The sequence below is a fragment of the Phascolarctos cinereus genome, unplaced genomic scaffold (genome assembly GCF_003287225.1).
Source record: "Phascolarctos cinereus isolate Bilbo 61053 unplaced genomic scaffold, phaCin_HiC Scaffold_6;HRSCAF=336, whole genome shotgun sequence".
Taxonomy (NCBI): domain Eukaryota; kingdom Metazoa; phylum Chordata; class Mammalia; order Diprotodontia; family Phascolarctidae; genus Phascolarctos; species Phascolarctos cinereus.
In genome coordinates, this window is record NW_027556069.1 from 1,483,625 (window position 1) to 1,511,252 (window position 27,628).

Below are 27,628 nucleotides of genomic sequence, written 5' to 3' on the forward strand. Positions count from 1 at the left end.
AATTTTTTAGGATTGCATTATCAACTTGGAAAGAAGGAAAGAAGCATTTATTAAGTGCCTATTATGTGCTAGGTACTTTTCAAATATTATCTCATTTGATCCTTAACCCTGGGAGGAAAGGGTTGTTATTATCCCCATTTTACAATTGAGGAAACTGAGTTTAAGTGACTTGCCCAGGGTCACACAGCTAATGTCTAAGGCTAGATTTGAACTTGGGTATTCCTGACTCCAGGCCCAGATGTATGCCTCTCTAAATTAGAATCCAAATTAAAAAAACTGGAATAGGCATCAAGGTAGCATGATAAATGAAGGAGCATAACTATATGACCTCTGGGCCTCCTTCCATCCATAAATCTTCTGAAACCTTGAAGTTCAATCTAACATTTTTCACATTGTTATCATTAGGCCTTTCATTTTTTGACTGATAAGCAAAGGGTTCTCTTCAAGCCTGTTCTTTTGGTCAGGTTCAAGCCAGACACACCCATAAAACAGGATTCCCTGTGGCAGAGCTGCTACTATTCCTCACAGCTCTCATCCTGAGAAACCATGTTTCTTTCTAGTTATAATGGTTTAGTTAAATAGCTATTAGCTTCTTCCTCTGGTGATCTTTGCCTTTTGCTTCCAACTTCTCTCATCCCATGTACTTCAGCCTAAGATTATCTTGGCAGCAGGTTCTGACAGGACTCTCAGACTTATAGAATGATAAATGTGTCTTGTCCTTGTGAGAGAAGCTTAAAGTGCCAGTGTTTCCACTCTTATTGCCTTCCTCGGGTACTAGCTTTTCACTAAGAAGTGCCTTCTAGACACAGGGAATTGTTTTTATACTTTCTTATATAGCTCAGTATGTCCTGGGGCATAGCTATGTGCATCTGAGTTTTTTGTTACTGTACCAAGCAGTGTTTTACCATGATTCTTGCTGGAGTAGGTAGCTAAGATATGTTCCATGACATCATTCCCTCTGCGTGCCCCTTAGAGACTGTGCTGAAAGGGTGGGCCAAGGAGGAAGACTTCACGAACCTGCCAGATTTCTGGGCTCTTCTGAGAATGTGCTTCCCTCCCCACTTTCCTCATCTGTTTTTTATTTCTTTTCCAACAGTAAAAATCATCAGAGGCTTCCAACTTTGATATCTTCAGTGCCCCTCTGACTTTTACTTCTTCATACCTCCTGGACTTCACTACAAGTTTTTTCGACTCATTAAAATGAGATTAAGTAATTAATTTGTAGTACCTGCAAGAGAAGAAATATCTTTGATGACCTTTTAGAGAACATTTTGACTAAGATGATTGGGGCAGAAGAAAGATTACTAGAGATACAGAAGACAGTGCATAAATGAGAGGAAGAAGCAGTAGCTATGTTAAAGATTTGTTGCTGTTTTTTACAAATGATTAATCACATGCTGTCTGCTAAAATTGAGGGGTACAAATAAAAAATAATACAAGCACAAAATATAAATGCCTTCCAGAAGTTCATAGAAAAGGAGATTTAAAACTAATATGAATGTAACAATTAAACAACTACACTAAAAAACACTAATCTTGTCCTGGATGAATTAAAAGGAAAACAATTTTTTTCGTACCTTGGTCAGGATAGATATGATGGCAGTAGTAGCTAGATCATGCATATCCAGAACATGGAAAGCACCACAGGAGCTTAGGCAGAAAGCATGAATTCAGGAAAAATCAGTCAGGCTAGTTGGGTTTGTTGGTCCCTTCCAGTGGCCTATCCTGATATTTAACATGCATGAAATATCAACAAATAGACAAGGAGGGAAGGGAGAAACTGTGCCACTTTTATATAACTTCCATCTATTAACTTTCTTATGTAAAAATTCCTTTACCTATAGGGTAAAATTCCTCATGAATCCCTCCGGTCCAGCTCCAGGTACCAGGATACTTTCCTTTTCTATACAGCAGCCTTTTTTCTTCTATAAACTAGGAGGATTTCACACATTTTATTATAGTGTTGGAAGTGGGTGATGCTCACAGAGGAATAGTATTGGAATCCTTTTTAGGGTGCTGGAGAATCCATAGGCCTGGTGATGGTCCACTTGCCCCCTCCCCAGGTGCCCACATTTGATTGGTCCCTGAGGGTGAAATACTACATGAAACGGTAGCCAAAAAGCTGCCTTGTGACAGGGGAGGAAGCTGGGCCACCTTCTCCCTTTTCTCAATTGCTACCTAATATAGTTGCCTTTCCAGCCAGGCACAGCTGCTTCTATATTTTTGTTCCTTGTGTAGCAACAAGCACTGTGTGTATCAAGCATGATGCAGAAAGTTAAGAACCAAGGGCTGAAGGGGCACTAGGCCCCAGCCCTGACAATGGAAGTGAGCCCAACTTCTTCAGTCCTCCTTGCTGGGTTTGACAATCCCATATTCCACTGCCTTTGCAAGAGAGGCAGTTGCTGCCCTCATGACTGTCCAGCTCACCCTTGGCAAGCACAGAGAGGATCTCTAACACTTCAGTCTCCATTAGTTTCACTGTGATTTCCCTTGAAGCCTCCACCATGTTCCAACAGAGGCCCACAATCAGCCACTAAAGTCCAGAGAGCAGCTGTTAAATTTCCTGTTAGCTCTGGCTCATCAATCAAACAGAATTTAAGTAGGCTACAGAGTAAAAGTAAGAGCCAGTAAACCCTACTTGAAAAAGGAGGCAATTCACTTTGCTGGCTATGAGTTCCAGAGACATAGGGACTTCATCTTACCTAAGCCTCTCATTGATCCCTGCCAGGTTGGTTAAAACCATTAGTGCTTCAAAGTTCTGACTAGAAACACTGGTTTTCAGTTGCACCTGTCTAGGAGGTTGGAAGAGAGAATTCTTGCAGAAAATGTCTTCGGCCTGGATCCATGTCCCATCAATGACAATGATAGTGGAAAGATGATTAGGAGAATTTGATACCAATTCTTCCAAATTAATTACTTCAGCACCAGGATACAAAATTAAAGTGCCAGGATTTCTGCAAAGAGCTTAAAGTTCAGGATCTCTTTCCTCACTGAAGTGTCGACCAATCTTGACCTTACCCTTGTCCTGGGGAAGACATGCAGCAAACAGAGATACTGTCCATAATACTTTGTTTTCCTCTGCCCAGATGCTGAATCATATACAGGTTGGTAGAGATACTTAGAGGATGTACTGGCAGAAATGGACATAAGCAGACCTTCTGTGGACGGCTGCAGCGGCTGCACTCCAGCCTCCTCAGGGTGTGATCTATCTGCAGCTCCTAGAGCCTGCCTGCTCAGTTGCCACCATTCTTTGGGTCAGAGAAAGACAGCGCTGCTGCAGCTGACTCCATGGAGCTCTCACCCTCCCTTGCTGTCTCCAGCGGTATGAGGACTCCGTTGCCACCGCACCAGACCCCACCAACCACCGCTTCCATCTCCATGACGTGCTCTGGCTGTCACACCATACCACGTTAGTGTCCTTATGTGTGTTTATTTGTAAGATGGGTAACCTGGCAAAAGGCTGACTGCCTTCTGAGTGGGGAATGGCCAAACAGATCATGGTCCCTTGGGAGGGTGGTGTGGGATGAAACTTTGGAACAAAGCAAAAACCCCAAAGGCCCTCAGAGGTCATCTAGACTAAACCCCTCACTGACTGAGGAGGACACTGAGGCCCTCCCAGGCAGGAGAAGGAGAGGAAAAAAAACACCATAGTGAAAGAAAAAATTAAAAATTTATAATAGTCTTATAAATTCATTTTATGCTGCAAATATGCTGTAAATATTTAAACCCAGATGAGCAAAAATGGAAAGCTGGAAAAAGAGTAGAAAAAATCAGTGGGATAGATTACACACAATATGTAGCAGGAAAGAACATATTAATCTTGTGTTTGATAAATGCAAAGATCCAAACTTTTAAGACAAAAACTCACTATTTGACAAAAGTTGCTGGGAAAACTTGAAAACAGGTTGGCAGAAAGAAGGTGTAAACCAACATTGCACACCACAGACTGAGATAAGGTCAAAATAGGTTCATGATTTAGACATAAAGGGTGATATCATAAGTCAGTTAGGGGAGCAAGGAAAATTTTACCTGTCAAATCTATGGATAAGGGAAGAATTTATGACCAAATAAGAGATAGAGAATATTTTGGGATGTAAGATTTATAATTTTGATTACATTAAAAGTAAAAAGTTTTGCAAAAACAAAGCCAATGCAGCCAAGATTACAAGGAAAGCACAGAATTAGTGGGTGGGGGAATTTACAGCAAGTTTCACTAATAAAGGCCACACTTCTCACATATGTAGAGAACTGAGTCAAATTTATAAGAAGATGGGTCATTCTCTAATTGATAAGTAGTTAAAGGATATGTTTGTTTGTTTTTGCCTTTGGCTAGGCAATGAGGTTAAGTGACTTGCCCAGGGTCACACAGCTAGTAAGTGTTATGTGTCTAATGCCAGATTTTACTCAGGTCCTCCTGAATCTGGGACCAGTGCTCTATCCACTGCACCACCTAACTGCCCTCATGATAAAAGGATATGAACAGGTAGTTTTCAGAAGAAGAAATTAAAGTTCTCTAAAGGCATATAAGTTTATTATAAGTATGTTAAGGTAGCAAATGAAGATCAATGATAGCTTCAAGGTGGAGGTCAGCTTTTAATGGGAACTTTAAAGACAATTCAAATAGATCTACCTCAGCAAAAGAGGCTGGGCCATTGCATCTCATTTCTTCCCCAAGTTTTCAAGAACAGTAACAATTTGCAGGTAGGGATATTATGTCACAGGCAGGGGTGCATAACAAACAGCAGGTAATGCAAAATGCTACAGATTTGATGTCAACTTCTTCAACAGAACCTTGCCCCCCCCACACACACACACAGATTGACAAGAAGGACTGGGAAGAATGGGTCACTGAGTCAACATAATGTTTAATACTTTCCTGTTGGCCCTTTGTAGTGCTTTGAATCTGCTTTGCTCACCATATCTGGTCTGCCTTTGGCTCAACATGTAGAAAATTAGGTCAGACATTCCCCAGCTCAGATGCTGGGGGAGAAATGCCAATCCTCCAGACCATTCCAAGTTCCCTGTGGATTAGCCCAGATCAAGGTCAAGCCTAGGTCTAGAGCTTGCCTCTTTCTCCCTCCATGAGTTCTTTTTCAGGTGTCTAGCTGAATGCTCTCTCCTCTCTTCTGTATCTTGAATTTCTCCCTCCCGGGGTGTGAATAAGCACCTCAATCATCCACACAGATTAGCCCCTCCCAGTGAAACACACAGACTTTAGTCAAATCTAGTGAACAGCTGTCAAATGTGAAAAGAAATGGCCAGAGTCACAGAGGTTGTGCAACTTCTCTCAACTCTGAAAATACCAAAGAGCTCACACAGGTTATCAAAACCAGAGTTAACTCTGAAAAATAAAATACCATAAAACCAAAGAGCTAACAGTAGTGATAAGCAAAAAGATTTCATTGTTATGTTGAAGGAAGGAAACTAGACACGTGTGGGGACCTCCTCTGATACTGAGGAGACTCAATTTGGTGTGAGTAAATCTCAGTACATTTACTAGTGGCTTCACAGTGAGCTGTAGCCCTGACAATGAGGGATAACAGCAACAACGGGACAAGTTTGATTCAAAGCAGGGTTTCCTGACTGGAACATAGTTTCTGTAGGTGCCCCACTCCAAAAATCAACCTACAGAAGTTCCTTACAAAATCAAAATCAAAAATCGAAAATTTTTTCAAATATCAGCTTACTATTTGCATGTACAATTGCTCCAGAGAAAAGACCATTCTGCCACATAAACATAGTGCACATTCATAGTAATTATAAATCTAAGCCCATGCAAAATGATTCATTAAGTATCCGTCAGTATCATTCTGTAACTGACACCTGCTCTATTACCATATTTGTCTTTTGCAAGGAACCTTGAGCCAGCAGCAACTCAATGGAACTGAACGTATGAGATTTAACAAGTCATGAAAAAAGCCAAAAATAACGAGTGAGGACTCCACATGTCAGGATCTGATAGCCTATGACAAGACTATGTTAGAAGACAAGGGCTATACATGCATTCATATCGCTAAACTGGTCCCTTTATTTGTCTGCAGAAAGTGCTACTGGCCTCATTTCTCTCTGTGGACTCATCAATGGAACTGAAAAGTGTCATCACACTTGCCGTGTGAACCTTGGAGACAAAGGTATGACCAGAGCTGAATAGATGAAGGGAAGTGGAGTAGAAGAGCTTAAAGAGTTTGAACTTGGGAAGTGTGCAAGTAGTTACAAGCTCATCTGCACTTGGATACTGGAAGTTTTCACTTGAAATCTCACTTCAGCTCGAAGTTGAAGCAACCTGGTTCATTCACCTTGACAAACTAAGCTTCAAATAACTCCTTTGTAAAATATAGGGAGGACTGGCTCTTACCTTACTCACCAGCCATGATAACGCAATGTCAAAAGAAGTCCAGAAATCACAAGATACTGACAATCACATCATCTTCATCACCACCATAACTGTCATTCCTATGATTGGAGCTATACTTCCTTTTGCATGTACCCTTCAGAAAAGACCCTTCATGAGTACATCTGAAGAATTTCATCTGTCTATCCAGAAGCATCTTCTCGAGTTGCCAGTCATGATTCCTTTTCCAAACCCACCCTTGAGAAGTAAATCTTCACCAAGAGAAATGGTTTGTGGCAATATTTTTTCCATCCTTATTGTTGCCATGTGTCCACAAGAGGAAGTCTGAATCTTTGGTTAAAAAAAAAAACATTTCAGGAATGAAAAATGCAGAAACTTTTTGAAAATTCAGGGATCCACAGACAAAGAAATTAAATACCTGACCACTTATAATATCCTGGAAACTGACCCAGCCTTGCTACATCTTTTAGCCCTTCTATTCCCCTTTCCTGTTGACACAATTATATCTCTTTTGAGATTGGAAAACATGGTTTTTAAAAAGCAAAACACTATTATGTCTGTGACTAAGAGCATAGCCTATGCCTTGGGTCTGAAGACCACTGCTATTCTTACAGCTGCGGAAGTCCATCTAGCATTTGACCTTGCAAAATGACCTCAGCATCATCAATTGCTACAGCACAAACCCTGGAAAACATGGGGGCTCTTTTCATGAATGAAAGGAATGCAGGTAATAGGTGGAGCTGAAGGTGAAATTAGGGTTAAAGTCCAACCCCCTTCTGAAACTGCTCAGTAACAAATGTTGGGGTTTCCATAGGAGTCTAAGGGGGTTAGACATCTCCACTTTGGAATGAGAAATCTTGACTTGATATATCACTTCAGCTATGTCCTAGCTGTGCACCTTTGCTCACTCCCTGTGAACACTCTCAGAATCAGAGGAGTATTCAAACAGCAGAACGATACTTGCATCCTGTGGTGTTCTTTGGAAATGGAATGAAAAATAAAGAAAAACAATTAAACAGCAATGGCGTTAGATGTCATCATCATCATCATCCTCATTGTCATTTTTGTCAGAACCTTGAATCATTAAGGCCTGTGATCACTTCCAGAGGAAATCTCTTAGGACTTCAGATGAGTAAAATAATCCCACCCTCAAGAGAAACCCCTCTCTTGTTATACTAGCCTAAAATCTATTTAGAATGCCTACCTCCAAATATACTTTCAAATTTTAAGAAGGATTGTAGATATTTTGCTTTCCAACTTAAATGTAGTAGGTTCAAATTTGAAATTCAGTCCTATAAAGCAGTCTGTATAGTTTAACTGAGAAAAAGTTCTAAGAGTAAGAAATGGAGAAACCATTTTGACCAGAAGGCTAATGCACACAGAGAAATTTGTTCAGTCATTCACTGCCTGTTTCAAGCTGGAAACTGATCCTGCCATTCAACAGCTTTAGTTCCTTGGATTCCCTTTTTCCTCTTCTACAATTCAAGAGAAGATGTCTTACCCCTTTGAAACCTCTGACCCCGTTGCACTAAACGAGTTGACTATCAGGGGAGAAGAAGAAAACATTTATAAAGCCTGGACTGTTGAAACAGAGAGTACAGCAGTGGGCACTGCCTTTTTAGTTGTTTCCACAATTTAATTAAATTCCTAAAGCCCCCATATTATGTGTGAATGTAACTGTGTGGCAGGCATCCCCAATTAGCAAAATAAATCCTTTCTTAACATAAAGAAGCATATAAGTTTCATAATCATACTCACTAAGTTATATCCTCTAGGCATAACTTTCATATAAGTAAGCTTAGGTGGCCCTAAGGCACTGCCTAAGCTCACTCTGTCATTTATCACTGACAAATTTGCAAACCATCTCCTTACACATAAGTACACCCTTTTAGAAACTGAATAAATAGCCCATGGTTTAGTCAACTGGTTAGCCAACCTTAGCCAGAGAAGACCAGCCACCTTGGACATAAGGCTGATTACTAACCCAATGGGAGTGTTTACCTGACTCTGCCTAAGAGATCCAGTAGCTTTCAGGGAGCAATCCTGTACCCCTGTAACCATTGACAGCTCCTGGTGGACAGCTTCATCAGACTTGCCTTACACCATCCCTGGCCCTAACCATTTACATTTTCTCTTAAATTGAAGACGAAAGAAAAGTGACCCCAAGGGAGTGAACTTATGTTACTAAAGAAATTTGATTAATTCCAAAAGAAGTCCATGGAGGTAAGAGATCTCCACTTTGACTGTGAACATTCTTAGAATGACAGTGGTGCTCTGACAGATTAATGATGCTTGAATCATGTAGTGTCCAGCAAAATGGAATAAAAAGGGATGGAAAAAATTAAATGAAAATGGCATTAAACATCATCAGATTCATCATCATTATCATTTTCATTCCTGTCAGATCCATGAACCATTAAGGCATGATCACTTCCAAAGGGAATCACTTAGGACTCCAGATTAATAAACTAATCTCCCCTCTTGTTTTACTACCAAAAAATCTTATTCATTATGTATACCCCTTTGGGACCTTGCAAAAGGGCCCAGGACCTCTGTCATTAATTGTCACCAAAGAAACCCTAAAAATCATGGGGGCTCTTAAAATTAGTGATAGAGTCCAAACCCTTTTTAAAATGCTCATAGACAAATGTTGTTAATTCCCCAGGAGTCCAAGGGGGACCATCAATCTTGCCTTAATATATTACTTTAGCTATCTACTAGCTGTGGCACCTTTGCTCACTCCCTGTGAAAACTTTTAGAATCAGGGTAGTTTTATGACAGAACAGTGGTACTTGTGTCATCAGGTATTCAGGGAATTATGATGAAAAGTGAAGGAAAAATTAAATAGCAATGATATTAAACCTCCTCCTCATCACCATTATAATCTTCATTGTCATCATCATTATTGTTTCTGTCAGAACCATGAATCGTTAAGGCAAGATTATTTCAAATGGGAATCTTTTAGGAAGACTGATATAAAAACTTATCTTGCCATCTGTAGACCTCCCCCCTTTACTTACTAGCTGCAAAACCCATTCAGAACTGTCACCTCCAAAAGTAACTCCACATTTGAAAAGGCATTCCAGAGACTTTATTTTCAAACTTAAGCATAACAGTTGCAATTAGGTTTGAAGATAGAGTCTGAAAACTTTACCAAGAGAAAAATTCCTCGCAATGAGAAATGCAGAAATCATTTTGACCAGAAGGAAATGCCCACAAAGAGCTTTGGTTAGTTTGTCATTGCCAGTATCAACCTGGAAAATGATCCAGCCATCCAACAGTTCTAGTCCCTTGGAGTCTCTTTTCCTTCTTTCTCAATTCATGAAAACATAGCTTACCAGATTTCAGAAGACTGTGGAAAAAAAAAAAGAACCATAGCTGTTCACCCTCAATCGATGGGGAAAGGCCTGTATCTTGGGATTGAGGCAAAAACATATCCATTCAGACCAGTTGCTACATCTATTTAGCTATGGAATAGGTCCTTGGTCAATCATACCCAAATGGTCTCATCAGGGTCACAGAACCACCCTGGCTTTCCTATTTTATGGCTTTTGATGACAAAGAAATGTAAACAATTGAAGTAGTGGTGGTCAATATAATGCTGCAAAACTAGTGACGGATACAGAGTATTCTTAGTGGCTTAGCAATCAGGATTTGGGATGAGTATGTTAAATTGCAATCTCATTTCAGTCTTTCCAAATTCTGACACTGTGGTCACGTCACATTCACCAGAAAACTTATTTCATGTGTGGTCTATATTAGCACTTACTTCATTGAGTGGCCAGCATTTTGGGATGGTAAATACAAGAAATGAACAGAAATGGCCATCATCACCACCAGCACTATCATTATTGATTACCACTGTTGTCAGAACCGTTTGGAATGCTGGCATTGACCCATTCCAAAAGGAGCCAATTAAACTCCATCAATATGACATAAGCTGACTATCTAGAGATACTACTCCTTTATTACTAAGCACAAACACCTCTCCAAAAATCAACCTGAAGATTGCTTCCAAAATCAAAATGACACTTTACCACCTCCATTGGTAAACCTATTTGGTGACAACACATATTGAAGAGTACTACTAATGATAAATTCAAAATCCAATGAAATATTATGGAGGACCTTCTTGCCAGTGTGATCTTTTAATTGATGCCAACTCTGTTAACTTATTTGTCTTTTGCAAACATCCTCCTGTAAGCATCAATTCAATGGAATTGAGTGTGACAGATTTTACAAGCACAGTATTGTAGCCCTTTGAGCATAGTTACAAATTGATCTCCAGAATGGTTGAATCAGTTCACAACTCCACCAACAATATGTTAGTGTTCCAAATTTTCCACATGTTCAACATTTATCATTTTCCTTTTTTTGTTATATTAGACAATCTGATAGGTGTAAGGTGGTACCTCAGAGTTATTTTAATTTGCATTTTTCTAATCAATAGTGATTTAGAGTATTTTTTCATATGATTATAAATAGCTTTAATTTTTTTCATCTGAAAACTGCCTGTTCATATCCCTTGACCATTTATCACTTAGAGAATGACTTGTATTCTTACAAATTTATTAACAAAGTTCTTTATTTATTTGAGAAATTAGTTGTTATCAAAAACACTGGCAGTAAAAATTGTTTACTGGCTTTCTGCTTTCCTTCTAATCTTGGTTGAATTGATTTCATTTGTGCAAAAACTTTTTAATGTAATATAATCAAAATCATCCGTTTTGCCTTTCATAATGTTCTCTATCTCCTGTTTGATCATAAATTCTCCCATTCTCCCTAGATTTGACAGGTAAACTATCCCTTGCTCTCCAAATGTGCTTATGATATCCCACTTTGTCTAAATCATGTACCCATTTTGACCTTATCATTGTATACTGTGTAAGATGTTGGTCTATGCCAAGTTTCTGCCATTCTATTTTCCAGTTTTCCCAGCAGTTTTCATTAAATAGTAAGTTCTTAACCTGGAAGCTTGAATTTTTGGGTTTATCAAACAGTACATTAGCATAGTCATTGACTACTGTGTCTTATGTACTTAACTAATTCCATTGATCCACCACTCACTTTCTTAGCTGTTACCAAATAGTTTTGATGATTGCTGCTTTATAATATAGTTTCAGATCTGGTAGAGCTAGGCCACTTTCCTTTGCATTTTTTTTCATTAATTCCCTTGATATTCTTGACTCTTTGTTCTTCCACATGAATTTTGTTGTTATTTTTTTCTAGCACTGTAAAATAATGTTTGATAGTTTGATTGGTATGGCACTGAATAAGCAAATTAGTTTAGGTGTAACTGTCATTTTTATTATATTAACCCATGAGCAAATGATATTTTTCCAGTTATTTAAATCTGACAATATTTGTGTGAAAAGTGTTTTGTAATTGTGTTCACATAGTTCCTGAGTTTGTCTTGGCAGGTAGACTCCCAACTATTTTATATTGTCTACAGTTACATTAAATGAAATTTTTCTTTCTATCTCTTGCTGCTGGCCTTTGTTAGTAATATACAGAAATGCAATGCTTTCTGTGGGTTTATTTTACATACTGCAACTTTGCCAAAGTTGTTACTTGTTTTAAGTAGCTTTTAGTTGATTTTCTAGGATTCTCTAAGTATACCATCACATCATCTGCAGAGAGTGATAGCTTTGTTTCCTCATTGCCTATTCTAATTCTTTCAATTTCTTTTTCTTCTCTTATAGCTAAAGCTAACATTTCTAGTACAACATTGAATAACAGTGGTGATAATGGACATCCTCGTTTCACCCCTGATATGGATTTTTTTACTTCCTTTGACACTGAATTGCCCAAGCCATCCACTGAGGTAAGAGCCATTATTCCGCATATTTGACAAATGAGTTATCTGAGGCTATTTCTCTTCAAAGGGAAGGAGCCAGGGTGCCAGAGCTAGAAGATAACTGAAATAAGATTTGAAGTCAAGATTTCTGATGCCCAGGCCAATGTCTCTAAACCCCTGTGGGTAATGTGGTATCAAAGGAAGTCAAAAAAGAGCAAGACACTGACACAATCACTTACTAACCATCACCACCATCACTGTAATCCTTATGTTAGAAACAATACTTACTTTTTTATGAACACTTCAGCAAAACTCTGTCAGGAGAGCATCTGAAGAATTTCACCTGTCTTTCCAAAGGCACATTCTCTAATTGCCAGTCATGATTCTCTTTAAAAAAAAAACACCTTCAAGAAGTGTCTTCACTAACAGAAATGATTTGTGACAATCTTCCTTCAAGTCTAACGGTTGGCATATGAAATTGGTCCACAAGCAGGAGTCAGAATATTTGACAAAGAAACCATTTCAGGAATGAGAAATGCAGGGCTCTTTTTGAACAGTCAGAGATTCAGAGGGCAAGAGAGCCAAGATTTGACTGCCTGAGCATTCTGGAAACTGATCCAGCCTTGCTACATCTTTTGGCCCATGGATGGTAGCTTCCTGCTATCACAATGTAATAGAACACTTGTAAGATTTGAAGAGATAATATTTACAAACCAAAATGAAAATTGAGACATTAATGCACTGTTGGAAGAGTTGTGAACTGATTCAACCCTTCTGTAGAGCAATTTGGAACTATACCCAAAGGGCTATAAAACCAGGAGTATGTTTTGACCTAGCAATATCACTACTAGGTCTGTATCTCAAAAAAGATTTAGAAAAAAAAAGGACCTATACGTACAAAAATATTTAAAGCAGCTCTTTTCTGGCAGCAAAGAATTGTAAATTGAGGGCATGCCCGTCAATTGGGGGAATGACTGAACAAGTGGTGATATATAATTTCAATGGAAAACTATTATGCTGTAAGAAATAATGTTCAGGATGCTCTCAGAAAAACCTAGAAAGACTTATGTGACCAAATGGAAGGTGAAATGAGTAGAATGAGGAAAACACTGTACACAATAAGAGCTATATTATAAGATGATCATGTGTGAATGACTTAGCTATTCTCAGCAATACAAATATCCAACACAACTCTGAAGGATTTATAATGAAAAATGCTATCCATCCCCAGATAAAGAACTGATGGTGTCTGAATACAGATCAAAGCATGCTTTTTTTTAACTTCCTTTATTTTTCTTGAGGGTTCTTTTTTTTTGTTTTGTTTTGCTCTACATTTGCTTTTACAACATGACAGATATAGAAATATGTTTTGCATGAGTACACATGTATAACTTATATAAAATTGCTTGCCTGCTCAATGGGGGGGGTTGGGGAATGGAAAGGGAGGAGAGAAATTGGAACTCAAAAATGTAAAAGTGAATGTTAAAAATTGTTTTTACCTGTAATTAAGGAGAAATAAAATACTAAATAAATATTTGAAAAACCCCAACAACATAAGTGGACCATACTGCAGACTTTTTATGTAATGTGAATTTACCCATGGATGTGGAAAAGGGCAGGAGGGAGGCAGGAAGGGGACTGCACCTCCATGGAGTAGACACCAGATCATGGTTCCAGGACACATTGGGGCTGGGCACAGAGAAGCAAAAACAGGAGGAGGAACACATGGCTGGTGGGGCAAGCCACATGAGGTCCTGGCTGGAATTGAAAGGAAGAACACACTGGCAGACAGACACATGGAGGCCGGATATGGAAACATTCAGGAGAGGACAGGCTACATGTGGTGGGGACCAGGGACAGACACACAGTACCCCAATGTGGATGGACAAAATACCAAAATGCAGGGACCAAACACTCGGGTGAGTGGGCAGATTGAAACTAAGGTCTCTTCTCTCAGCATTGGAGGTCTTAAGCCAAGCTCCAATCCAGCAGTAGTGGTAGCTGTCTCTCTGCAGGTCTATGCTTCTGCTTTCACTTGGAGATTTTTTTTCTAGCTTTTTCTGGGTGGGGGAGGGATGGTGGTGGTAGGGAGTCATCGCCAAGTTGAGAGGCAAGAACAGAAAGAGATTCCAGTATGCTATGGGAAAGTTTACATAGATGCTTCTTTAGAATGCAGATTTCTTATAGAATTCCTTACATAAAGTCCAATTTGCATAATGTGAATTTACATAAAGCAACATCTGTCTGTACTCCTTTCTATTCCCATTCATTTTTCTCCAGAGGTCTTTCGTATCTAAGTTTTCTAAAATTCTATTACTCTTTTTAACTGCTTTTTTATTCATTTTGAGGTTAGATTTATCTACCTCTCAGAGGGGAAAGTTGACATACCCCACATATAGATTTACTGTCTATTTCTTCCTGTAATTCATTTAACTTTTCCTTAAAGAATTTGAATCCTATGTCATTTCCCAAATAAATGTTTACTATTGATATTGCTTCATTTCTGTCATTCCTTTTAACAAGAGGTAGTTTCTTTGCTTACTACTTTTAATAGGGTTACTTTCACTTTTGCTTTGTCTAAGATCATGATTGCTACCCCTCCATTTTTTACTACAGCTGAGGTATAACAATTTCTGCTCCAGCCTCCTATTTTAACTCTGTGATTCTCTCTTTGTTTCAAGTGTGTTTCTTGTAAAAAAAAAACTACTTATTGTTGGATACTAGTTTCTAAGCCATTTTGCTACCTGCTTCCATTTTATCAGTGACTTCATCCCATTCACACAGTTAAGATTACTAACTATTCCTTTCCCTCCTTCCCATTTTCTTCTGTTTCTCCTTCTCTCCCTTTTTTTATCCTGTCCCTCCTCTAATTTCTGTTTTGCATATAACCAGTGTATTCTTTTATCTGTCCATTCTTTCATCACCACTTTTTGTTTCTCTTTTTCCATTCTCTTGCTTACCTCTAGGGTAAGATAGATTTTTATGACCAATTGAGTAAGTACATATAGGTACACATATAAATATAGATATAGATATTTTCCCTTTTTGAACCAATTTAATTGTAACTAAGGTTTAAGCATTGGCCACTCTCCCCTTACCGTTTTCCATTCTAGGGTACAAGCTCTTCCTTCCACACCTATTTTATGTGAGATCATTTTCCCCATTCTTTCTTTCCACTCTGCCTTCTCCCAGGGCATTTATATATCTTACCTGTCCATTTATTTTATATCATCCCAACCTAACTGGCTCACCCTAAAATTTTCTTTCTATGCAGAATCCTTACTTGCTCTAATAATGATAAAATTCTTAGAAGGTATGTGTATCATCTTCCCTTACATAAATGTACACACTTTAACCTTATTGAGTTGCTTATGATTTCTCTTTCATATTTACTTTTAATGATTCTTCTGAGTCTTGTATTTGAAACTCATTTTCTCTTCTCTTTTCATCAGGAATGCTTCAGAAGCCTCTATTTCATTAAATATTATTTATATCATTATATATCATTAAACATTTCATTAAATATTAAATATCCATTTTTTCCCTTAACGCATTTCATAGAAAGCAAGCCTGTAGTAACTGGAATGTTCTTAGGGAGATTGTCTCCTGTCACAACTCTCTTTTCTCCTGTTTACTATATAGTTTTATTGAGTGTTTTTCCTTCCTAAGACAAAAAATATCATTTGTCACAATGCATGGATCAGAGGGAGGAGGAGAGGGAGAGGAAGGGATACATGGGATACTATGATGTAAGATAGAGAAAACATCAATAAAAATTTTTAAATGAGGTCAAGAATCTAAAAGGTGGGAGATGTGGGAAGGAGGAAAGAAAAGGGTTTGGATGTGCGGAGACCTCCAATGCTGAGAGAAGACACTTCTTGCTCTGCCCATTTATCTGCATGTCTGGCATCCCCATATCTCAGTTGATAAGCTCTCTTATTTTTCTTCAGCTAGAGCTTAAGTATGAGTTGAGTAGTGTAATCTTCTAAGGCTGGGTTTCCCTTTCTGGTAAGTGCAGGATGGGGGATAGGGGATGACTGCTAACTACAAAACATAAGTTCCTCTTTCCCAGCCTTAGTTCAAACTAAAGGCCCCTTGAAAGGAAACTTTCTGGTTAAAAAAATGTTTCAGCTGTGGGCCAAGGACATCTGGGGCAATCTCACTTTGACAGCTAAATGTTGCCAACAGTACAAATTTGGGTTAAGAAAGCCTGGGAGAAGCAAAGTAGTCTGATGAACTGCTTTGTCCAACTGAATTATGTTACAAACAAGTTTCCTAAGATTGATGTAATTTTCATTCCACTTTTCTGTTACAAAAATAAGCTCTATAAATCACGCCTTTGTCACTAATTACTGAGTAATTCACTGACCTGACCGAAGGGGAAACTGTCAACCATTACTATGAAATCCTTATTTATTTACTTGGAAATTTCGTACCTCAGGATTATTTTCTATTTCAGATAATTAATTTTAGTAGTCAGAAGCAGCAGTAGCTTTAAGAGCTCTCAAGCCAGAAACAATAATGGGACCTAGCAACTGGCTAGAGAGAGATTATGGAGACCCCTGTGCTAGCACTAGACACAAGATTGGAAGATGTTTGGACATTCCATTGCCTATACAGACTTCTGGGTCACAGTTCAAGAAAAGAGAGGAGCACTTTCTACAAGAGGGAGCAGGGACCCTGAGGAACAGTATCACTTCCAATCCCAAGGAAACAGTCCTGAGGGGTAGTGTCACTTCTAGTCAAAAGGGAGTAGGGACCCTGTGGAGCAGTATTGATGGCAGTCCCAAGGGATTAAGAGTTCTTCCTGTGCACACACCAGGAAAGCAGTGACCAAACCTCTCCCCAAATCACATCACTTTGGAACCACCAAAATCTTTCAAAAAACAGCAGAGTGAAAAGGCCTAAAGCTTCAGACAATCCACTCCCCCAAGTCCCACATCACACACCCTTAGGCTTTAGCTAAAGTATTAAAGGCAAGGGAAGGAATCATTATCTGAGATAAAGCAAAAGCTGAAATAGTCCTAATTCAAAGAGATATGCAGGAAAATTATATCTTGCCAAAATGTATCATAGACAATAACATAATATCAGTATATGCCAAATATGTACTAAATGGCAGAACATCCAACTTCCTAAAGGAAAAGTTAAATGACTTACAGAAGGAAATAGACAGTAAAACTGTAGTAAGGGGTGACCTCAAATTTCCTCACTCAGAATTAGAAAATGCATAAATGAATAAAACAGAAGTTAAGGAGAAGAAAAGAACATTAGAAATGTTAGATATGATAGAACTCTGGAGATAAATGAATGGAAATAATAAGGAATATAACATTTTCTCAGCCATACATGGCACCTTGACAAAAAATGAACATATACTGGCTCATAAAAATCTCATATCCAAATGGAGAAGAATACAAAAATTAAATGCAGCTTTTACAGAGCACAATGCAATATAAATTACCAAGATGTGGAAGGATAAATTACAAATTAATTAGAAACAAAGTTACCTAATCTTGAAGAATGAGTGGGTCCAAGAATGAATCATAGCATCAACCAATAATTTCATTAAAGAGAATTACCACAATGAGGCAACATACCAAAATTTGTGGGATGTAGCCAAAGAAGTACTTAGACAATTTCTATCTCTAAATACTTACATCAATAAAAAAAGAGAGAAAGAACAGATCAAGGATTTGGGCATGAACTTTTTAAAAGTCGAAAAAGAACAAATGAAAAATCTCCAATTAAATATCAAAATGGAAACCACTAAATCAAAGTTGAGTTTAAGAAAGTTTTTCAAAAATGAAGTAATAAGTAAATGTAGGTGCTGACTTTATGAAAATACTAATAAAATTGATAAACCATTAGTTAACATGATTAACAAAAAGAAAGAAGAAAATCAAATTACCAGTCTCAAAAATGAAAGGGTGAATGCATAACCAATGCAGATGAAATTAAAGCAATGCTTGGGAGTTATTTTGCCCAATCATTTGCCAGCAAAACTGACAATCTACATGAAATGGATGAATACTTACAAAAATATTAACTGCCAATGTTAACAGAAGAGGAAATAGAATACTTAAATAACCCTACCTTAAAAGAAAACATTGAACAAGGCATAAAAGAGTTCCCTAGGGAAAAAAAATCCCCAGGACTAGATGGATTTGAAAGTGATTCTACCAAACATTTTTAAAAATTTCATCCCAATAGTATATAAACTATTTGAAAAAACAGGAAAAAAAGGAGTCCTATCAAATTCTTTTTATGGCACAAATATGGTTTTGATACTTAAACAAGTTTGTGAGGATATACACACACTAATACGTTCTTGGGGGAGCTGAGAAAGGGCACATCCATTTTGGAAGATAATTTGGAGTTACGCAAAGAAAGTGATAAAAATGTCCAAAACATTTAAAACAAGGACTCCTTTACAGCCCAAGGAAGGCATCAATAAGAAAAAAGACCCCATATATTCCAAAATATTTATAATCACCCTTTTTTTGAGACAGCTATTGATTAGAAACAAAGCAGATGCTCATCAACTGGAGAATGGTTAAACAAGGCATGGAACATAAATTTTAGGGAATACTGCTACCATGCTGTAAGAAATAATATGTGTAATGACTACAGAGAAGTATGGAAAGATCTTTGTGAACTGATGCAAAGTGAATTAAGGAGAGCCAAGCAAACAGTGTGTGTATATATATTTACAGTAACTACAACAATTTAAATAGAAAGAATGGCACAAAAATTAAACATACCAGTGACAAAATGTTAAAGATCAAATAAGATTGAAAAGGAAACATGAGAAGACACCATTACCCTACACCATCCAGGAGGAGAGAGGTCCATAAGTGTTACATATTGCACACCTTTACCAGAATGAATTGATCAATTGTGCTTGCATTTCTTTTCCTCTCTAAAACAAAACCAAAAAAAAAATACAGTTTGTTACAAGGCATGACCTTCGAGGATGGGGAGAGGGAGGGATACATGGGATACCCTGGTGATGTAAGAAACAGAAAACATCAATAATTTTATTTAAAAGGGGCCAAATATCTCAAGGGAAATGATGGGGTGGAGAATAAGGAATGAAAGGAGATTGGGGTTAGTAATTATTAGTAGAAGATCTCAAACTATACTATAGATCAGTGATTATGAAAGCATTTGTCATTGTTGTTTTATCTTGTCTGATTTTTTCTGACCCATTTTGGGGTTTTCTTAGCAAAAATATTGGAATGGTTTGCCATTTCCTTCTGCAGCATATTTGATGGATAAGGAACTGAGGGAAACAGGGTTAAGTGACTTGCTGAAAGTCACACAGCTAGTAAGTGTCTAAGGCCAGATTTGAACTCAAGGAGATGAGTCTTCCTGACTTCAGGCCCAAAGGATACCTAGCTGTCCAGAAAACAATTTGAACTTGTTAAAAATTGAAGTTGCTTAATACAAAAGATTAGGTATGCAACGCACAGAAGTAAACAAATAAAATAATGTTTAATAAATGCAAAGACAGAAGATGAAGGGGTGGGGGGCAGGGGAGGACAAACTATTTGATTAAAAAAACAGATGGGATAAGGGGAAACAGTTTACCAGAAATTTGATAGGACATCAATAACTCATACCACCTGTCAAATTAAACTAGAAATAGATACATGAATTAGGTGTAAAGGGGGAATAAATAGCCAATCAGAGGAGCAAGGAGGAAATTACTTTTCACATCTATAGATAGGGGAAGAGGTCATTACAGAACAAGCCATCGGGGGATCACAGAAATAAAAGGGATAATTCTGCTTCTATAAAGTTGAAATGCTTTTGCGCAAACAGATAAATGAAGTTAAAATGAGAAGGGTAATAGTTAAGTAAGGAAAAACATCTTTGCACTAAAGTTCTCTAAAGACTGATGCATATGCAAGATATAAAAGGAACTGATTCCAAATTCTAAGATTAAGAGCCATATCCCAGTAAGTCAAAGGATATGAACAGGAAGTTTTCAAAGGAAGAAATCCAACCTATCAATAGCCCTATGACGAAATGCTCCAAATCCTTCATAATTCAAGAAGTGTATATTAAAACAACTCTCTTCTTTCAGTCTGTATATCATAGAGGTCTGCAGGTTCAGGGAAAATCCCCTCTTTCTCTTCTGCAACAAGGTACATGGAAACAACACTTTCACCAGGTTCTGGTTCAAACCAAAACAAAAAACAAATATACCATATAATTAAAGGCCAACAAAGAAAATAGATGATCTGGAGAAGGGGAGGGGTAGAGTTCCTAGACTGTCTCTTCTCTCCCCAGCTCTGAGACCAAGTCAAGGATGGAAGGGAGGAAGAAAGGATGGAAATGTCCACCTGAGGAGAAGAAGGAGGGAGTGTCCTCAAAGGCTTCTCCCTGCTGGCCCCCACCACATCCCACCAAATCCCATGACCCCCAAGCCCCAAACCTCCAGACAAAGTTCTGGGCAGTCAGGAATTCCCAGGCAAGAGTAGCCCTGGAGGACACAGGTTCATCCCTGAACATATACACAGCCATATATACACATACACACAAAAAAACAGACACACACACACCACACACACACACACACACACACACACACACATGATCCTACCTACATACACAACACATGCCTAAAGAAAGGTATTGATACTTCCAGGACCTTCCACCCAGCCTTACACACATCCTCCAATGTACTAAGTGAAGCCAGCTGGAGCGGGGTTGGCTTCATGAAAAGGTTGAGGAGGAGAAGGGAAGAAAAGATAAGGAGAAGAAATGGAGAGGCTGAGGCAGGAGCAGGAGAGGGGTGCACTTGTTTCATTCACAGACACTTAAGCACTATCAGTACCCTCATGAGCAGTCAGTCTGGAAGATGGGAGTAACATGGGAGTAATGGAGGGGCAGGGTGTGGATGGGAAGGGGAAGGAAAGTGCGTGAGGGGCATGCAGACCTGGAGCTGCTCATCCCACTCATATCATCCTCCACTTAATGCTTAATAGAGGGTGGGAAGGGGCAGGCCCTGTGACATCACTTCAAGGCAGGGCTAGTCTCCTCCCAGAGAGGTGGGGGAAGGGAGGAGGGGAGGGTTGTCTGTGACATCAGGCCCAGAACAATGGTGAGCCCCTCCCCCAGTCATTTCTCTCAGCCCCCATCAACCAGCCTGATTAGGGGAGGGGGGCATAGTGCATCCTCCACCTGGAGGTGGGCCCAGTGCTAACCAGGGTCTCAGGTTCCTGAGGGCAGGCTGTTGCGGCTGGAAGTGGGGTGCAGCAGCTGAGTCATTTTGGGGTTGTTGAGGGTCAGCCCTTTTATAGAAACTGGGAGGGGGAGGGTAATGAGGGGAAGTGGGAGGTCGAGGGAGGGCTGTCCTGGGCACCACAAAAGGGAAGAGCACAATAGCTGCAGCAGCATCTGCAGACCACCAGCCCTTGAATGGGACTTGTATTTCTTATAACTCCCAGAGCAGAGGAGGAAAGGGCTGGTGTGGGGAAGGGGCGGGTCTCAGCTTCCTTTCTCAAGGCAGGAGGAGACAAAGATCAGGCAAGGCTGGGCTAGGAGAGATAGGGGAGGGGCAACCAGGGAGGCTCATGCATTTGCTCCCACTGCTTATGTGTGGGTATAATGGAATCCTAATAAGGCTGCCCCCATTCTCAATACAGCCACTGCCCCTAGCTAAGCCACTTGCCCCCAGATCCAATTCATATATTTAAAAATGTGTGTCCTTGTACTCAACAACAATTACATCCTCCATTTAGCCCAAGACTGTACCACAATACCTAAATATCAATCCTGACCAGACAGGACCACAATAGCTAGCCAATCAGAAAGCAGTACGACCAGGATGTTTGATCACCAAACCATAGAAGGGACCCCTCCCCATTACCTAATCCCTTGACAAACCACCTCTGCCTTTTTAATATTCATAGTTTCTGTTGTGTGGTCAGCACCATTACACTATAAAAAAAAATCCATCTTGTCTTAATATGTTGCTGGTTCCTTTTGGAATTCTGCCCATTGGAGGCACCATTCCAGTAAATGCCTATACTTGGATTAGAGGTGGTCTGACTCTGAATTCTCTGAGATGGTTCTGCCACAACACAACATGAAAACCAACAATTTTGGCATCCCTGGGTTGACCCCACACGCATAGAGGAGAATGCCTGATTCAGACCCCCTCGAATCTAAAGGTAAGACCATTTTTTCCCCATCTCTTAGCTGGGAGGTCCTTCAAGCACCTAGGGAGGCTTAGTTGGATCAATTGGGCCCTAGCACCCAAAGTCCTTGTGGCCAACAAATTTCCTCGAGATAGAGGAAGCTCTATTTAAGAATTTCGAGGGGAGTTCTTTCTGAACTCAATTTTTTTCTTCATCTGTTCTGGTGGGAGACCACTGAAAGGATGAATGTGGCTATGGGGGGATTTCCTTAGGCTTACTGGCATTCAGTACCAGCTCCCATCCCACAGGAGCACTAAGCTGTAATAGGGCCTAGTCTCAGTATGATCTAGAGGACCACGAAAAGTTATGACTATCTGTGCTTTCTATTTGTATTTGTCTTCTCTGTGTCTATGTGGAAAATCTGAGTCTGCCACCTTTTAAGGTTTAAAATGCAGCTAGCTAGCTAGGAAAAAAAACCAAACCTTCTGATGGTTGTACCTAGATTGAAAAGATTGATAGAATTCTTGAGAACAAAAACTCTCTCTCTCTCTCTCTCTCTCTCTCTCTCTCTCTCTCTCTCTCTCTCTCCTCTCTCTCTGTTTCTCTCTCTCTCCCTCCATTCTTGGACTCTGGTCAAGTTCTGAATGTGAAGGGACAGATAGGAAAAAGAGGAACAGGGGAACTTCACTTAGATCTAAGAGAAAGAGGGTCACTTCACTTACCAAAGAGAGGTAGGTTTCAAAGCTGCACTTTGTAATAGGACTAGAACTTAACCCTTTCCTGGGTCACAGAAAGAGGAAAAAGTTGGGACACAACCAAAGGTAACTGAATGTGATTGGAATATCTTGCTAGAATTTAGACAGTCCTACAAATTAAAGTACTGATCAATTCTAAAATAACTTTTAAATCACTATGTGTGCTAAAATTGGTAATTAGACCAAATTATAAGATACTCCTATTCATTTTAAGAAATCAGAGAGCTATGGGTTCCATCCAAGACTGTGGAACCGAGACAGGTAGTAAATTAGAACACGCTCTTAAGTGTGATAATTGGGGTACATTTGTAAAATCCTAACCCTGGATTCTGTGTAATGTCATTTGGAATATAGATCCAGGTAATTGAATTCATTCTGAGTGAAATGTCATCTCTCCTATTTTGATGTTTAAGATAAGCTAGGATTTATTATACTATTTGACACTAAAATAAATTGGGAAAATGCATAGATCTGAAAAAGAGAAGCTTCAAAAGTGAAGACATGAGTTCTCCAGTAAGGGGGAGAAGGGACTAGGTGCCACTGGATTTTTTCCACAGTCCCACGTACCTTGACTGGCAGGTTCAAAGCTCTCACTCTCACAGAAGCTTTTAAGGAGTGGATGCAGAAGTGAAGTTTACTTGAGTAAAAATTTAAAATATTCTTAAATCTTTGTCTCTGTCATCCCAGCTCTTGACCAGGTTAAGGCTACAGTGAAAAGTTAGAACAGCTATAAATAGCTTAGCAGATTCTGTTAACTCCTTTCATCCCAGATCAGATTAAGAAAAGAGAGTTCCAGAGAATGGTAGGGCATTTAAGTCATCCTCCCCAACCTGCAAAACATTCTGCACACCCTCCCAGCAGCTGCAAGCAGCCCCAGACTTAGCAGTGTCTACAACTGTGGGAAGAAAGAAAAGGCAGATGGACCAGGGAAGTACGAGGTAAGAAGCCAACCAGCATCTGCACTTGGTAAGCCCTACCTTCTATCAATAATTTTTATATGTGATTATTTGGAAATACAATTAATGTCATCTGAAACACACTGTTTGTGTTATTATTGTATTTCTAAACTGTATTGGAAAATTTGAGTGACCATTGTGAGACGGAAAAGGTGTTAGACAAAGCAATTTTTAATCGGAATTTTGTTGAAACTAAATGACAGTGGAAAAAAGTGTTTAAAACCAGTTATGCTATTTTATTAAGCCTTACTAACCATGTCTTGTGTTTTGTAACTGCCATTTATGAAACTGGGTATTTCAGTAGCTGCAGCATTTGCAAACTACCAGCCTTTGAATGGGAAGTGGATTCCTCACAACCCCCAAGGCAGAGGAGGAAAGGGCTGGTCTGAGGAAGAGGTGGATCTCAGCTTCCTTTCTCCAGGGAGGAGAAGACAAAGATCAGGCATGGAGGGGTGGGGCTGGGCACCGAAAGAGGTGGGTGCATCTGCCCCTGATATTTATGCGTGGGTACCCTGGTCTAAATCCTATATAATATAAACCTTCCAGAATCTGGAGAAGGGGGAGCCATGCCCTCCTTTTTGGTGCAGTTTCCTCCACCATGGGACTTAATAAATTTCTTTCTAAAACTATTTCGGATTTGGCATTTTATTCTCTCCAACACCAGCCACCCTGCCACTAGCAAATTGCCATAGTAGATAAATAGTTGGAATTGGAGTCACAAGACCTAGATTGAAGTTCTGCCATACTCATTGTGTGACAATACCCAAGCCACTTAGACTCTCTTAACCTCAATTTTCTTATCTGTAAAATGGGGGTGATAATAATACCTGTGCTAAATAAATTACAGGGTGGTTGCAAGGTTCAAATGAGATGCTTGCAAAGTGCTTTTCAGACTATGACATACTATAGAAAGTTTGATAGTATTATTATTATCATTATTATTCATCTCTGTTAGTCTTTTTGATGGAGTTTACATATCATGCTATTGATTCTTTTCTGTTTAATGTTCTTCAGATAATTGCATAGAATTACTGTTCTTTGTAACTCAGTAAAATCAAAGGGATGTTAACTCATCTCCTGCAGGCTACATGAATATATCTTTAGGACAATTCGACGAGGAGACACGGCTATGAAGATCACATATTCCTGATGCTGTTTCCACATGGTTTTTCATTCTTCCCCTAGATCTCTATACTTTGAAAGCTTTTCATCCATGCAGCTTAGAGATTACTAACACTTGGTATGTTATTAAAAACATTGTTCCCGAATTTTTATGGATCAATGTTGTGACTAGGAGATGGGGGTGATAGTTTTGTTCCATGACAGTGTTTCAGTTCCAGCGCAATTTATTTTTGAATTTCCAAGGATATATTGAAGTTTCCATTTGTAATATGAATGTTTGTCTTCTGTTCACTTTTATTAAAAAAATGTATTTGTTTTCAGTTTTCAACATTGACTTTTATAAGATTTTGAGTTCTAAATTTCCTCTCCCTCCACTCCATTCTACCCAATACAGCATGCAGTCCAATATAGGTTATACATGTACAATCATATTAAACATATTTCCATATTAATTATGTTGTAAAGAAGAATTAGAACCAAATGGAAAAACCAAGAGAAAAGAGAGAGAGAGAGAGAGAGAGAGAGAAAGAGACAAGAGAGAATAGTATGCTTCAATCTGCCTTCAGACTCTGTAGCTCTTTCTCTGGACATGGACAGCATTTTCCATTATGATTTTTTTGGAATTGTCCTCGATCCTTGTATTGCTGAGAAGAATTAAGTTTATCAGAGTTGGTCCTTGCACAATGTTGCGTTACTTTGTACAATGCTCTCCTGGTTCTGCTCACTTCATTCAGCACCAGTTAATGTAAGTCTTTCCAGGTTTTTCTGAAGTTCACCTGCTCATCATTTCTTATGGAACACTAGTATTCCATCAAAATCACATACTACAACTTGTTATGCCATTCCCCAATTGATGGGCATCCTATCAATTTCCAATTCTTGGCTACCACAAAAAGAGCTGATATAAATATTTTTGTACATGTAGGTCCTTTTCCCTTTTTTATGATTTCTTTGGGATACAGACCTAGAAGTGCTATTGCTCAGTCAAAGGGTATTCACAGTGTTATAGCCCTTTGGGCATAGCTCCTAATTGCTCTCCAGAATGGTTGGATCAGTTCACAACTCCAACAACAATGCATTTGTGTTCCAATTAACTGAAATCTCCAACATTTATCATTTTCCTGTTTTCTCATGTTAGACAATCTAATAGGTGTGATTTAAAGGTACTTTAGGAACATTTAAGGTTGTTTAAATCTTAGGGTAATTACATCTCAGAGTTGTTTTAATGTGCATTTCTCTAATCAGTAGTGATTTAGAGCATTTTTTTAATGTAACTATAGAAAGCCTTAATTTCTTCATCTAAAACTGCCTGTTCATATCCATTGACCATTTATCAATTGGGGAATGAGTTGTATTCCTACAAATTTGATTCAGTTCTTTATATATTATAGAAATGAAGCTTTTATCAGAGACGCTCGCTGTAAAAATCATTTCCTAACTTTCTGCTTCCCTTCTAACATTGGTTTATTACCTTTGTTTGTGCAAAACCTTTTTAATCTGATGTAATCAAAATAATCAATTTTGCATTTCATAATGTTTTCTGGCCCTTGTTTGGTCATAAGTTCTTCCCTTCTCCATAGATGTGACAGGTAAACTATTCCTTGCTCACCTAATTTGCTTATGGTCTCACCCTTTATATCTGAATCATGTACTCATTTTGACCTTATCTTGGTATAGGGTATAAGATGTTGCTCTATGCCTAGATACTATTTTCCAGTTTTCCAACAGTTTTTGTTAAATAATGAGTTCTTATCTGAGAAACTGGAGTCTTTGAGTTTATCAAACAGATTACAATAGTTATTGACTACTATATCTTGCGTATCTACCACTCTTTTTTCTTAGCCAGTACCAAGAAATTTTGATGATTGCTCTTTTATAATACAGTTTTAGATCTATAATGGCTAGGCTACCTTCCCTTGTATTTCATTTCATTCTTTCCCTTGATATTCTGGACCTTTGTTTTCTCCAGATGAATTTTATTATTATTTTTTCTAGCTCTATAAAATAATTTTTGGCAGTTTGATTGGTATGGCACTAAATAAGTAAATTAGTTTAGATAGAAGTATCATTTTTATTGTATTAGCTCAGCCTACCCATCAGCAACTGATATTTTCCTTTTTTTAAGATCTGATTTTATTTGTGTGAAAAGTGTTTTGTAATGGTGTTCATATAGTTCCTCGGTTTGTTATGGCAAGTAGACTTACAAATATTTTATGTTTTCTACAGTTATGTTAAATGGAATTCCTCTTTCCATCTCTTGCTGCTGGGCTTTGTTAGTAATCTATAGAAACGGTTGATGTGGATTTATTTTATATCCTGCAATTTTGCTAAACTTGTTATTTCAAGTAGTTTTTTAGTTGATTCTTCAGGATTCTCTAAGTATACCAGCATATCATCTGCAAAGAGTGATAGCTTTGTTTCTTCATTGTCTATTCTAATTCCTTCAATTTATTTTTCTTCTCATTGCTGAAACTAACATTTCTAGTACAATATTG

General features: G+C 38.6%; 1 pseudogene; it reads right to left on the bottom strand.

The window, feature by feature from the left end:
- Positions 1–2,698: 2,698 nt before the first annotated feature.
- On the bottom strand, positions 2,699–3,490 carry LOC110202226 (tRNA-uridine aminocarboxypropyltransferase 2 pseudogene; annotated as a pseudogene).
- Positions 3,491–27,628: the final 24,138 nt, after the last annotated feature.